The sequence below is a fragment of the Callithrix jacchus genome, chromosome 11 (assembly GCF_049354715.1).
Source record: "Callithrix jacchus isolate 240 chromosome 11, calJac240_pri, whole genome shotgun sequence".
In the NCBI taxonomy this organism is placed as follows: Eukaryota; Metazoa; Chordata; class Mammalia; order Primates; family Cebidae; genus Callithrix; species Callithrix jacchus.
Genome location: NC_133512.1, coordinates 95,430,458 through 95,443,101, shown reverse-complemented (window position 1 = coordinate 95,443,101; position 12,644 = coordinate 95,430,458). Strand labels below are relative to the sequence as shown.

Below are 12,644 nucleotides of genomic sequence, written 5' to 3'. Positions count from 1 at the left end.
CTCAGCCTCCCAAAGTGTTGAGATTGCAGGCATGAACCACCATGCCAGGCTCCCAGTGGTTTATGTGGAACACATGGAGCCCAGAAACTGACTGTGTGTGAGTGCCTTTGTCTTTACAGCCAAAACAAATCACAGATTCCCACCTGTCAGATTTGGCATTTTTCCTTCTCTAGCATATCACATAAACTACCTGTTGGAAAAGATTTTAGGAGCAGGCAGCGAGCCCAGCTGCTTCCTTCTGTCTTCTTCAGCTTACTGTGCCAGGAGTTCTTCTTGCTTTACTTAGAGGGATATCTAACCTTAGGCATGTGGAGCAAATATGGACCACCAGGACACAGCGCGCAGGACATTTTTATTAAAGGGGAGTTTTTTTCCTGATTTAGCTGGCATATATGATATAGTAAAATGTAACCATTTGCCAGGATGGAATGGGAGGGGTTTGGTGTGAACATGGAAAAGGCCATTTGCTAAAAATGGGTACCTGCAATGAATGTGCAAAACCAATTGTTTATTATTAAAAGCATAAGAAAATACTGCATTATGTATGTTGTGCTTCGAATTCTGCAAGTCATTTTGTTGTGTGATGTGGTTGAGGAAGTGATGAGAATGGTAAATTTCCTTCAGGTATATGTCCTTAACTGTGTGTTGATGGAATAAAGGGAAGTGAACCAGGTGGAAAGATTTAAGGCTAAGCCATCAAGGTGAATTGAAGATGTTTACTGAACTGGCCCATCAGGTAAAGGCTTCTTGGTTTAAGAGAGTCTAAGAGGCCCAAATGATGGACCCCCTAGGAGCTCACAGAATTACCCTTTCTGACGACTGTGCCGAGTCTGAATATGCAGAGAGAATGAGCTTCTGGCCACTGTTTTCATGGAGGTGTAGAGACTCAGGTTACATGGGTTATGTGGACTGAGTAGACAGCACCTGGGAACTCCATTCTTCCCTAGTACTGCATTGTCCAGAGCTCAGAACGGACTCAGAGATTTCAAAGAGATGCAGTGCTCTTGAGTGGAAATTGAATTAGAACTTCAGAAGGAATTTTCAAACTTTTTGAATATAAATCCTGCAAGAGCAAATAAGTAGCACATGCAGACGACCAGCAATGAGAAGGCATGGTGACTCTGAGGACTGACTGGGTTAGGGTGATGAGAGTGGGAGACTGTGGAGAGAGGAGGTCAGGAAGCCTTTGCGCGGTGTAGACAGTGAGCCGCGTGGCCAGTTTTCTGTTCTAGGGAGACTTCATGAGCAGACACCACTGGCACACAGTCTTGAAGAGGACCTCGTGTGAGGTGACTGGTGCTCTAAGGAGGGCGTAAGGGAGTTCTGTCTTTTTTGGGGTTCTTAAAATTATATAAGGGGACATGAATAGTCAAAACCACCCAGGAAAATCCCTCAGGAAGGGAGTCGGAGGTTGCAGTGAGCTCAGATGCGCCACTGCACTTCAACCTGGCGGCAGAGCAAGATTCCGTCTCCAAAAAGAAAAGAAAAAATCCCTCAGGAAGGGCCCGTTTATACAGCTCTTAATCAGTGGAAGAAAATGGATTTTCCCTCAGCGTGGAGGAACTTTCTTTTGCACCAGCTGGGGTGGTGGACTTCCATTTAGGAGTATAGTGCAGTGCAGCTGGGATGGGTGACTTCTGGTTAGGAATACAGTGCAGAGAAGCTGGGATGGGTGACTTCCGATTTGGAGTATAGTGTAGTGTAGCTAGGATGAGTGATTTCCGTTTAGGAGTACAGTGCAGGGAGCTGGGGTGGTGACTTCCGTTTAGGAGTACAGTGCAGGGAGCTGGGGTGGTGACTTCCGTTTAGGAGTACAGTGCAGGGAGCTGGGGTGGTGACTTCCATTTAGGAGTGCAGTGCAGGGAGCTGGGGTGGTGACTTCCATTTAGGAGTACAGTGCAGGGAGCTGGGGTGGTGACTTCCATTTAGGAGTACAGTGCAGGGAGCTGGGGTGGTGACTTCCATTTAGGAGTACAGTGCAGGGAGCTGGGGTGGTGACTTCCATTTAGGAGTACAGTGCAGGGAGCTGGGGTGGTGACTTCCATTTAGGAGTACAGTGCAGGGAGCTGGGGTGGTGACTTCCATTTAGGAGTACAGTGCAGGGAGCTGGGGTGGTGACTTCCATTTAGGAGTACAGTGCAGGGAGCTGGGGTGGTGACTTCCATTTAGGAGTACAGTGCAGGGAGCTGGGGTGGTGACTTCCATTTAGGAGTACAGTGCAGGGAGCTGGGGTGGTGACTTTCATTTAGGAGTACAGTGCAGGGAGCTGGGGTGGTGATTTCCATTTAGGAGTACAGTGCAGGGAGCTGGGGTGGTGACTTCCATTTAGGAGTACAGTGCAGGGAGCTGGGGTGGTGACTTTCATTTAGGAGTACAGTGCAGGGAGCTGGGGTGGTGACTTCCATTTAGGAGTACAGTGCAGGGAGCTGGGGTGGTGACTTTCATTTAGGAGTACAGTGCAGGGAGCTGGGGTGGTGACTTCCATTTAGGAGTACAGTGCAGGGAGCTGGGGTGGTGACTTCCATTTAGGAGTACAGTGCAGGGAGCTGGGGTGGTGACTTTCATTTAGGAGTACAGTGCAGGGAGCTGGGGTGGTGATTTCCATTTAGGAGTGCAGTGCAGGGAGCTGGGGTGGTGACTTCCATTTAGGAGTGCAGTGCAAGGAGCTGGGGTGGTGACTTCCATTTAGGAGTACAGTGCAGGGAGCTGGGGTGGTGACTCCTGTTTAGGAGTGCAGTGCAGGGAGCTGGGGTGGTGACTTCCGTTTAGGAGTACAGTGCAGGGAGCTGGGGTGGTGACTCCTGTTTAGGAGTACAGTGCAGGGAGCTGGGGTGGTGACTCCTGTTTAGGAGTGCAGTGCAGGGAGCTGGGGTGGTGACTTCCATTTAGGAGTACAGTGCAGTGCCTGGAGCACACATTGTTTATTAGGTTGCCCTCAGCCCAGCACTCTGCTCCCAGTCCCAGTATGTTGAAGCTGAGGCCACTGGAGAGAAACCAGGCTCCCGGAGCCAGTACTCATTAAGGAGCCAGGGCAGACGTTGTTTGTATTACTCAAGTAGTTACCTTGCCTGCTGTCATATTTGGCCTCATTGTCCTGGCTTGTATCCTCACTAGCTTTGTATGCCGTTGTTTTTTGGAGCATGTACAGTTGGTTGGGGTAAGTTACACATAGTAGAGATATACTGGAGGTAGAATTGATGGGTCTTAGTGATGAGAATTGGTAGTGGTTAAGAGAGAAATCTAGGATGATTCAGCTTTTGAGTTTGGGCAGTGCATGGATGATAATGTGATTGTTTGAGATGGGAAACTTGAGTAGAAACTCCCTCAGGAGAGAGCGGTTGAAGGAGGAGAGTCTGGTTTTGTACATGCTGAGGTCTAAGGGTGTCACTGGGCCGCATGGGTGAAGAAGCCAAGGAGCAGCTAGCTGGCTCCAGGCTGCAGATGTTGATACTGGAGTTGGTAGCATTCATGTGTTGATTGTTGATGGAAAATCAATGCTGATGACTAAAAATAAAACATACCATGCTTGGTATTTTAGAGATGAATGTATGAATGCATGATTATCTTGAAATCCCTAGGTAAAGTTTAGGCTAGAGATCTGTGAAATCATTTTCTTCATGAACCTGGTGAAATTAAAAATGCTAGACATAGCAGTGCCCTACATCTGAATCACAGTTGTTCATGGCCTGACTTACTGTAGTTTCCTCCCTGAATTCTTGAGAATGGTTACACCTGCCTCGTGCACTTCATTCGTGTAGACCTAGCCATTGTAGAGGTCAGCTTTCTTGGATTTGCTAAGTGACCTCTTCCACGTCCTTTTCAGCTTCCAGTATATTGTCGCCTCCTCTCCTATTCTCTCTTCCTTGAGGATTTGTATTTTAAAAAATGTTTCTTTACTGTAGTTAAAGAGGGGCATGGAGGTATAGTAATATAAGATACATGTGTTCAGTTTTCAGTCTTTATCCTGAAATATGGCTTGGTTTTATGATAGTCATGGATTATTTATTTTTAAATCAATACCAGCTGATAATTTTACCACTGTTATGAATAAAAATGTTTATGTAGCTTGCATTCATTGATGCTTTGGTCATATGCTTCTATAGTTAAGAAAAAAACAGATTATCCTCTATGTTGTGAAAATGCCAATAAAAAGAAAAAAAAAATAAAGAAAAAAACCCAGACTATTCCTTTTCTCCTCTTCTCACTGCTGCACTTGACTGGTCTTAAAAACAAGAGGAAAAACCCCAGAAAAACTGGACATCCCCAATTTAGATCTTGTTATAAATCATAGTTTGAGACAGTTTTGATTCCATTTGTCTCCTAAAGAAATAATTATACCGTCAGTGCTGGTGGGTAGAGCTGAAATGGGAGGTTGAGGGAGATGAAGGGTTTGTGGTTGTGGTACTCAGGACCCATAAGGATATGGCCCTGAATAGCGCCGATTTTGATTCAAGAACCAAGAGAACATCATTATATTGTAGTTTTGTTCCCTTAAATGGAAATACATAGATTTGCATTCTTCAAAGATGGTGAATTGTTTTTGGCAGGAAGTAATAGAAGTAAAAAAGCAATAGTTTAAAAAAGTTAAGGCTTTATTTTTCTTAAATAAAATATGTTTGCAGCAGAGTCCAGTGCTGATATGGCAGCTCTCTGGTGTTGCTAAGGGTCTGTCTACTCTAGTGTCTTTAGTACATGGCTTTCATTCTAAGGATGCCTTATAATCACAAGTTGATTACTGCAGCTCCAGCTATCACCTCTATGTTCCAGGAAGGAAGAGGGTGTTAAGGGCAGGAGGCAAGTCTACTACTTGAGTCTACCTCAGCTTTCTAAGGAGCTTTCCTGGCAACCATACTCCAGCTTTTGTGTCTTACTGGCCAGAACTAACCCACTTAGTCATCCCTGTCCACAGGGAAGTCTGGGAAATGCTTTTTTCTGGGCCTGTTGACATTTCACATAATAGAGCAGGGGTCTGTCAGTAATGAACTTGCAGTATCGGTAAATGTGTCTCACAGTGCCTGCCGTAATGGTGTCACTCACAGGCGTGAACACAGTGGCAAAGCAAAGATTCAGCTGCTTTCACAACTCTGGCTGGATTTTACCTATCTGGAGAGTGTCATCCACGTTAGGGAGCCGCTGGCTGGGAGGAAGCTGTGGCAAGATGTGCTGCGTCTGCCACTTGGCGTTGCCATCTTGCTGCTGTAAGTCTCTGTGGATAAAATACATTAGGAAGTTACATTAGGAGTTTGTGTGATCTTGCCCCACAGCCATAACTCAGAGTTTAACACTAAATGTAGAGATTATTTCCTCCCTTCATTATAGTAGAATTTTAAGTATGAGAGAAAATTTGGAAGATATCTATGGGACTTTTTATAGTCTTATCACATTAACATAGGTACTGTTGACATTTAGTATATTTTCATTTAATCTTTTTACCCATTTTAAAAATGATTTTACACTCAATATTATACTCCTCATTTTCTTACAGTTTTCATAGCCCTCATTTTAACAGCTATATGATTATCTAGTAGGTATTTCCTGCTTAGGAAATTTTCTTGGTTTTATAAGAAATAATCTTTGTGCATACAGTTTTCCTATATTTTGAGTATTTTTTTTATTTAAAAAGAACTAGCAGTGTTTGATTATGGAGTTCAGCGGTGTTAATAATTGTATTAGTCTGTGCACAGTGTGCCGTTTTAGACTGCCGTCAGCCCTGTACAAGAGGCTTGCTTTCTTTGTACTCTTGTCAGCGTTAGTAAATATCTTTTTTATTATTTAATGGATTAAAATTTACCTTATGCTTTAAATTTGCATTTTTGATAGCTTTGCCCTTATGCATTGTTCCGCATATTGGTTGTATGTCCTCTTTCATGAGTTGTCCATTCATGCCTTGTGCTCATTTACATATCATTATTTTATCGCTTCTCTTGTTGCTGTGATTTCTGTGAACTTTGTTTTTACTTAAAATTTTTTATTCTAAAATACACATAACAGAATTTACCATTTGAACCGTTTGTTAATGTACAGCCTGGTGGTGGTAGCACATTTATACACCGTTGCCACCGTCTGTCTCCAGAGCCTTTTCATCTTTTCAAGCTCAACCTCTGTCTCCATTGAACACAAATTCTGTTACTCCTTTATCTGCCCCTGGAGTGCCCATTTTACTTCCTGTCTCTCTAAATTTGATGACTTTAGGGCCCACATATAAACGGAATCGTGTAGTAGTTGTCCTTTTGTGACTAGCTTATTTCCCTTAGCTAGAGTCTTCAGGGTTCATCCATGTTGAAGCGTGTGCCAGCGTTTCCTTCCTTTTTCAGTCTGAATAATATTCCGTTGTGAGTAGACACCACATTCTGCTTATTCTCTGGAAGCTTTCATGTAATCAAGATAGAAAGCTGCTTTTGTTGTATTTGCAGCAGGTTACTTTTCTCAGTTAATTTTTTGCCTTTCTCTTTTGCTTTTCTCTCATTTAGACATCCGTAACTTTAAATTTTTATGTCGTAAAACCCATGTTCCTTTAATATTTATATTTAATCTTCATCCATCTGGGATTTACTTGGATGATGATTTCACCCTGAACTTAGACCCAGAGAGAATGCAGGGAGCCAGGGTTAATGTGATTCTTGTTGGTGATGTCTTCCTGAGCGTCTCTTTTTGCTTCAGGTTAAGTAGGCAGCTCTTTGCTGGGAGGCAAGAAACGTTCCCCAGCTGTACTCATAACTCTTCATCACTCCTTAACCTTTCTCTCCTGATGCTTCTCCACCTCTACTCAGTTTCAGTGCTTTGTTTATTTCACTTATAATTATGCTTGGGTTCCTATTTTACTCAGTTTTAATGCTTTATTTCACTTACAATTATGCTTGGGTTCCTATTTAAGATGAGAAACAACTTTATAGGGATTTCTTTAGTTAATAAGTTATTTCTTCTGGAATGAGATACAGTATTGGCAATTATGGCCATTTATTGAGTACTTTTTTTTTTTTGGTGAGATGAAGTCCTGCTCTGTTGCCAGGCTGGAGTGCAGTGTGTGATCTTGATTCACTGCCACCTCTGCCTCCTGGGTTCAAGTGATTCTCCTGCCTCAGCCTTCCCAGTAGCTGGGAATACAGGTGCGCGCCACCATGCCTGGCTAATTTTTTGTATTTTTAGTAGAGGTGAGGTTTTACCCCGTTGGCCAGGATGTTCTTGATCTGACCTCATGATCCGCCCCACCTTGGCCTCCCAAATTGCTGAGATTATAGGCGTGAGCCACTGTGCCCAACCTATTGAGTACTTCTCTGTGCCTGGTCCCATTCTAAGTGTTTACAAGTATTAACTCATTTTTTTAAGCCCACCAGCAACCCTCTAAGATAGGTAATGTTATTAGGCCCATTTTTCAGATTGATAGAAGGTACCATAAGAGAGAGATTGTACCAACTACTGTTGGAAGCTGCAGCTCTTACTCATGTGCTTTAAATGAAGGAGATCTAAAGTAGTAATCACTAATAGTTATACTATTGATTGTGTTCTGGGGACTTCACTGCTATTAGCAAATCTGATCTCCTCAGCCCCTGAGTAGGCACACTGAAATCAGTAACATGCTGCAGAGTGCTTTTTATGTCCCCTATTTGCAGGCTCTATTTGAGTATGACTTCATTATTCTGTCTTCCATGTTTTGAGACGGCTTCCTCTCTCCCGTCCAGGAATTGATGGATGCTAATTACAGTGACTAAAACTTACTTGGGGCAGCATGTTTGAACTTTGCACCAGCCTCTGTGCCAGAGTTTAAAGTGCCAGGCTGGTTGGTAGGTAGATTTGCTTGCTTGTTGTTTGAAGAAGTGATACACAGACAGTGCAGATAAGGTGCTGGAAGATTTCTAGAAAGCATGACCCCTTGCCTCTTTCCTGCCTGGAGGAAGCTGACCTTACCAGTTCTTAGCCAGGGGTCATTGTGTGTAGGCATATGGGTTAGCACACACTTATTTTACACAAATGGTAACACAATATATGTACTGTTACACACCTTGGATTTTCAATTAAATGTGTTTTTTTGTTTAAATTGTAAAAAGAATACCTGATACTATTTATACCCTATTAGCCATTTTTAAGTGTATAGTTTAATAATGTTAACTGTTGTGTAAGAGATTCTGGAACTTTTCCATTTTGCAGAACTGAAACTCTGCACTCATTGAACAACTCCGCATTATTTCCCTTCTCCCCACACCTTGTTTTTTTTTTTTTTTTTTTTTTTGAGACAGAGTGTAGATCTTGTTGCCTAGGCTGGAATGCAGTGGCACCATCTTGGCTCACTGCATCCTCTGCCTCCTAGGTTTTAAGTGATTCTCCTGCTCAGCCTCATGAGTTGCTGGAATTACCGGCACACGGCACTTGCCACCATCCTCAGCTAATTTTTGTATTTTTAGTAGAGAGGAGGTTTCCCCATGTTGACCAGGCTGGTCTTGAACTCCGCCATCTGCCTCAGCCTCCCACCAAAGTCCTGGTGTTATAGGAGTGAGCCACTGTGCCTGGACTGTTTTTTTTTTGAGAGGGAATCTCTATGTTGTCGAGGCTGGAGTACAGTGGCTATTCACAGGTGCAGTCATACAGCCTCGAACTCCTGGGCTGGAGTGATCTTCCCGCCTCAGCCACCTGAGTAGCTGGGACTACAGGCAAGCACACCTTGTTGTTTAAAAATAGTTTTAGGCCTGTCATGGCGGCTCATTCCTGTAATCCCAGCACTTTGGGAGGCTGAGGTAAGTGGATCACTTGAGGTCCGGAGTTCAAGACCAGCCTGGCCAACATAGTGCAACCCTGTCTCTACTGAAAATACAAAATTTAACTGAGCGTGGTAGTACCTGACTGTAATCCCAGCTACTCCAGAGACAGAGGCAGGAGAATGCTTGAATTCTGGGAGGTGGAGTCTCTCAGAGAGCTGAGATTGCGCCATTGCACTCGAGCCTGGGTGACAGAGTGAGAATCTGTCTAAAAAAAAAAGTTTGTATTAAAAATTGTTGATGAGAAGGGTGTTTAAGAATGTATGCTGAACGGACACCTTTCTCTTTTTCATTTAACAGTTCATCACAGAGATCTTTCTTCATAGACTTCACTTTTTTACATTGTTGCAAAGTGTTACCTTTTCTAGATGTAGCATAATTTATTAGTTCCTTAGGGATGGGTATTTAGGTGGTTATTGATCTTCTGATACCAGCAATGTTGACTTTTTACTTTTCTGAGCTACTTTGTTTTGGTTGGGTCTCAGCCTCAGAATGTAATTTGATTTTGTTTTTAACTGAAAGACTTTTAGTAGTCGAATTTCTCACTGATTAATTTTAGTAATAGCAGCTCACTTCCATTGAACACATCTGTGTGCCCAGTATTGCTCTAAGCACATTATTTACACTGCCTTTCATCTTTCCGACTCTGTGAGCTACGTGCTAGTTACCACCACTTTACCCATGAGGAGACTCGGGGAGAGAGAGAGGAAATAACTTCCCAAGCCTGGGTAAAGTGCAGGGCTGGGATTTGACCCCAGTCAGTTTGACTTCAGATCTCTTAACCAGACTGGTGTGGCATGCTACTGTGTGACAGATATGTTTGGTCTTAATTTAACAATTTTTAAAAATGTTATGCTTCATATTAATGTGTTTTATTTATGTATTAGTATTTTTTAACTGAAGACTTGTTTTTCTCTTTGCTTTGTATTAGGTATTTGTTCTTAGTAATAATTAAAAGGTCTTATTTTTGCATATTTTAGTATAATTTGATACATTTACCCTGTATTTGTTTAGGGGTAACTATCTCCTTCCTGCTGTAATCAGTGACCAGGTTGGTATCGCCACATATTCTTGCCTCCTCTTTTTTCTCTCCACCACCTGCTTTTGATTAATTATGTTACTAAACTTATTCCAATGTTAACATTTTAACTTTATGCTTACTAATGCCTCTGATACTTTGTCAGTTTGAAATAATACCTTTTGATTCCAGTGTAAGAGGCAAGTGTCTTTACACTCTCTGCTTTCCTTGTACATTGCTCAAATTGATATTATTTTTTTCTGTTAAAATTTATAACATTTACATTCTGTTCTTTAATTCCCAGAAAAGAAAAGTCTTATTTTTTTCATACAGAGTCTCACTCTGTCGCCCAGGCTGGAGTGCAGTGGTGCTATCATCAGCTTGTTGCAACCTCTGCCTCCTGGGTTCAAGCAATTCTCCTGCCTCAGCCTCCTGAGTAGCTGAGACTACAGGTGCGCACCACCATGCCCAGCTAATTTTTATATTTTTAGTAGAGATGGGGTTTCACCATGTTGACTAGGATGGTTTCCAACTCCTGACCTTAAGTGATCCGCCCACCTTAGCCTCCCAAAGTGCTGGGATTACAGGCGTGAGTCACTGTACCTGGCCAAAGAAAAGTCTTTAGTTCTACACCTTAAATGGCTTCACTGCTCACTATAAGTCTTTTGCTGGACTTTTTGGATTCTTCTTGCCTGGATAAAGTTTATCCTGTAATAGTTCATGAACCCATAAATTCTGACTCATGAGAATGAACTTTTCTAAGTTCTTGTATGTTTAAGGATCGATATTTTGGTACTCCTTAATATTTTATTTTATATATTTTTAAATTGACATAATAATTGTGCATATTTATGGGGTACAGAGTGATGTTTTGATGCATATAATGTGTGGGTATCAGATCAGGGTAATTAGCATATCTATCATCTCAAACATTAGATATTTTGATTTTGTAGCATACTTGATTGACACTGTGGCCAGATGTAGAATTCTTGGATTGTACCTTCCCTCGAGGACTCTCTAAGTTTGGCTCCATGTGTCCTAGTGTTAAATGTAGCTGTGTTGAAGGCTGAGGCTGACTGTACTTTTCCTGTCTCAGCGGTATATTAGGCTACTCGGCTGCTGTAATTTTCTTATACCACAGGTTGGGTGGCTTAAACAGCAGAGTGTTAGTTATTTTCTCACAGTTCTGGAGGTTAGTAGCCCAAGATGGAGGTCCCTTCGGGTTTGGCTCCTGGCGCGGCCCTCTTCCTGGTCACCTTTCCTGCTGTGTTCTCACATACCTTTCTCCTGTGTGAGCATAGGGAGGGGAGAGAATAGGAGAGAGAGACTGATTTCTGGTGTCTCTTCTTCTTTTTATAAGACCATCCTCCAGTGCTGTCAAATTAGGGCCCCACCCTTATGACTTCAGGTAACTGTGATTACCTCTTGAAAGGCCCTATTTCCATTTACAGTACATTGGGAGTTAGGGCTTAATATATGAATTCGAGGTGGGGGGTACACAGTTCATTCATAATAAAGGATATTGTAGATGTTTTGCCACAAGGTTTTAAATATGAGATATAGACCCATGTTTCTTAACGTGGAAAAATGTTCATAGTATATTGTTGAATGACAAAAATCAGGTTTATTCTTTTTCTATTTCTGTTATCCTGTCATTTCCTCCTGTTTGATGATGGTTATTGTTTTAAAATAGATACTTGGATTGTTGGAAATGTCTTTGGAAATTCTTGGGAATCTTTATCTGCTTTGTTTTAATGTTTTTCCAGATATTCTCTCCCCTCCCCGCTTCCTTCCCTCCTCCCCTCCTTCCCTCCTCCCCTCCTCCCCTCTTCCCCTCCTCCTCTCCTCCCCTCTTCCCCTTCTCCCCTTCTCCCTTCTTCCCCTCCTCCCTTCTTCCCCTTCTCCCCTCTTCCCCTCCCTGTCTGGTCTTGCTGTGTCACCCAAGTTGGAGTGTAGTGGTACAGTCTTGGCTCACTGTAGCCTTCACCTCTGAGGCTCAGGTGGTCTCACCTCAGCCTCCCTAGTAGCTGGGATCACAGGCATTTGGCTGACTTTTAAATATTTTCATGGAGGTGGTGTCTTTCTGTATTGCCCGGGCTGGTCTCAAACTCCTGGGCTCAAGTCATCCTCCCTCCTCAGCCTTCTAAAATGCTAGGATTATAGGCGTGAGGTACCACACCTGGCCCTAGGTATGTGTTTTTTGTCTGCCATTTGTTTTTCCTATTTTCTCTGTCCCTTTTCTTTGAGTATTTTTATATGACTGTTGACTGGCTTTTTTGTGCCCCTTACTCGTCTTTGAATGAGCAGAGTTCTTCCTGGACTAAGGGCGTGTGGGTAGGCTGGGGAGGTCCTGGGTAGTGTCTGGGGGAAGTTGTGCTCTGCCCTGGCTTCTTCCTTTGCTGCTGGACTGAAGGGTGCTTGGCCTGACATTGCCTGCTCTGCTGCCCTGTGGCTTCTTACTCCCGGCCTGTCCCGAGCCAGGGCTTGCTGCTCCTCTGCCTCTCCTGTGCTGAGACCTGAAGTCACCAGTTCGCCTTTGGTGTCCTCACTTGTCTTGGTTGTATTTTCACAACCCTTGGCAACTTGCTTCTGGAATATTCAGTTTCAGGGTGTTTAGGTGTTATGTTATCAAAGATAGAGTTTCTTTTTCTGTAACTTGTTCTTATTTTGGGTGGGTAATAAGAACAGAAGCCTTCAGAGAGAAACTCTGCCACCTCAAAGCTTTTAAGGCTCACAGCCAGACTTCTTTAATCACCTCGGGCATCCTCTAGCTGTAAAATGAGGGCACTGTATAACGTCCTTGCAAACATACTTTCAGGTTAACCTGTTTATGGTTCTGATGTATTTACATGAAATTTGGGTAAACACTAAATATA

The 12,644-nt window shown here is 42.9% G+C and overlaps 1 protein-coding gene across 4 annotated transcripts in view; it reads left to right on the top strand.

Moving 5' to 3' along the window:
- Positions 1 to 12,644, top strand: part of ACTR3B (actin related protein 3B) — a 101,989-nt gene that overhangs the window by 46,518 nt on the left and 42,827 nt on the right. The gene's annotated exons all lie outside the window — the stretch shown is intronic.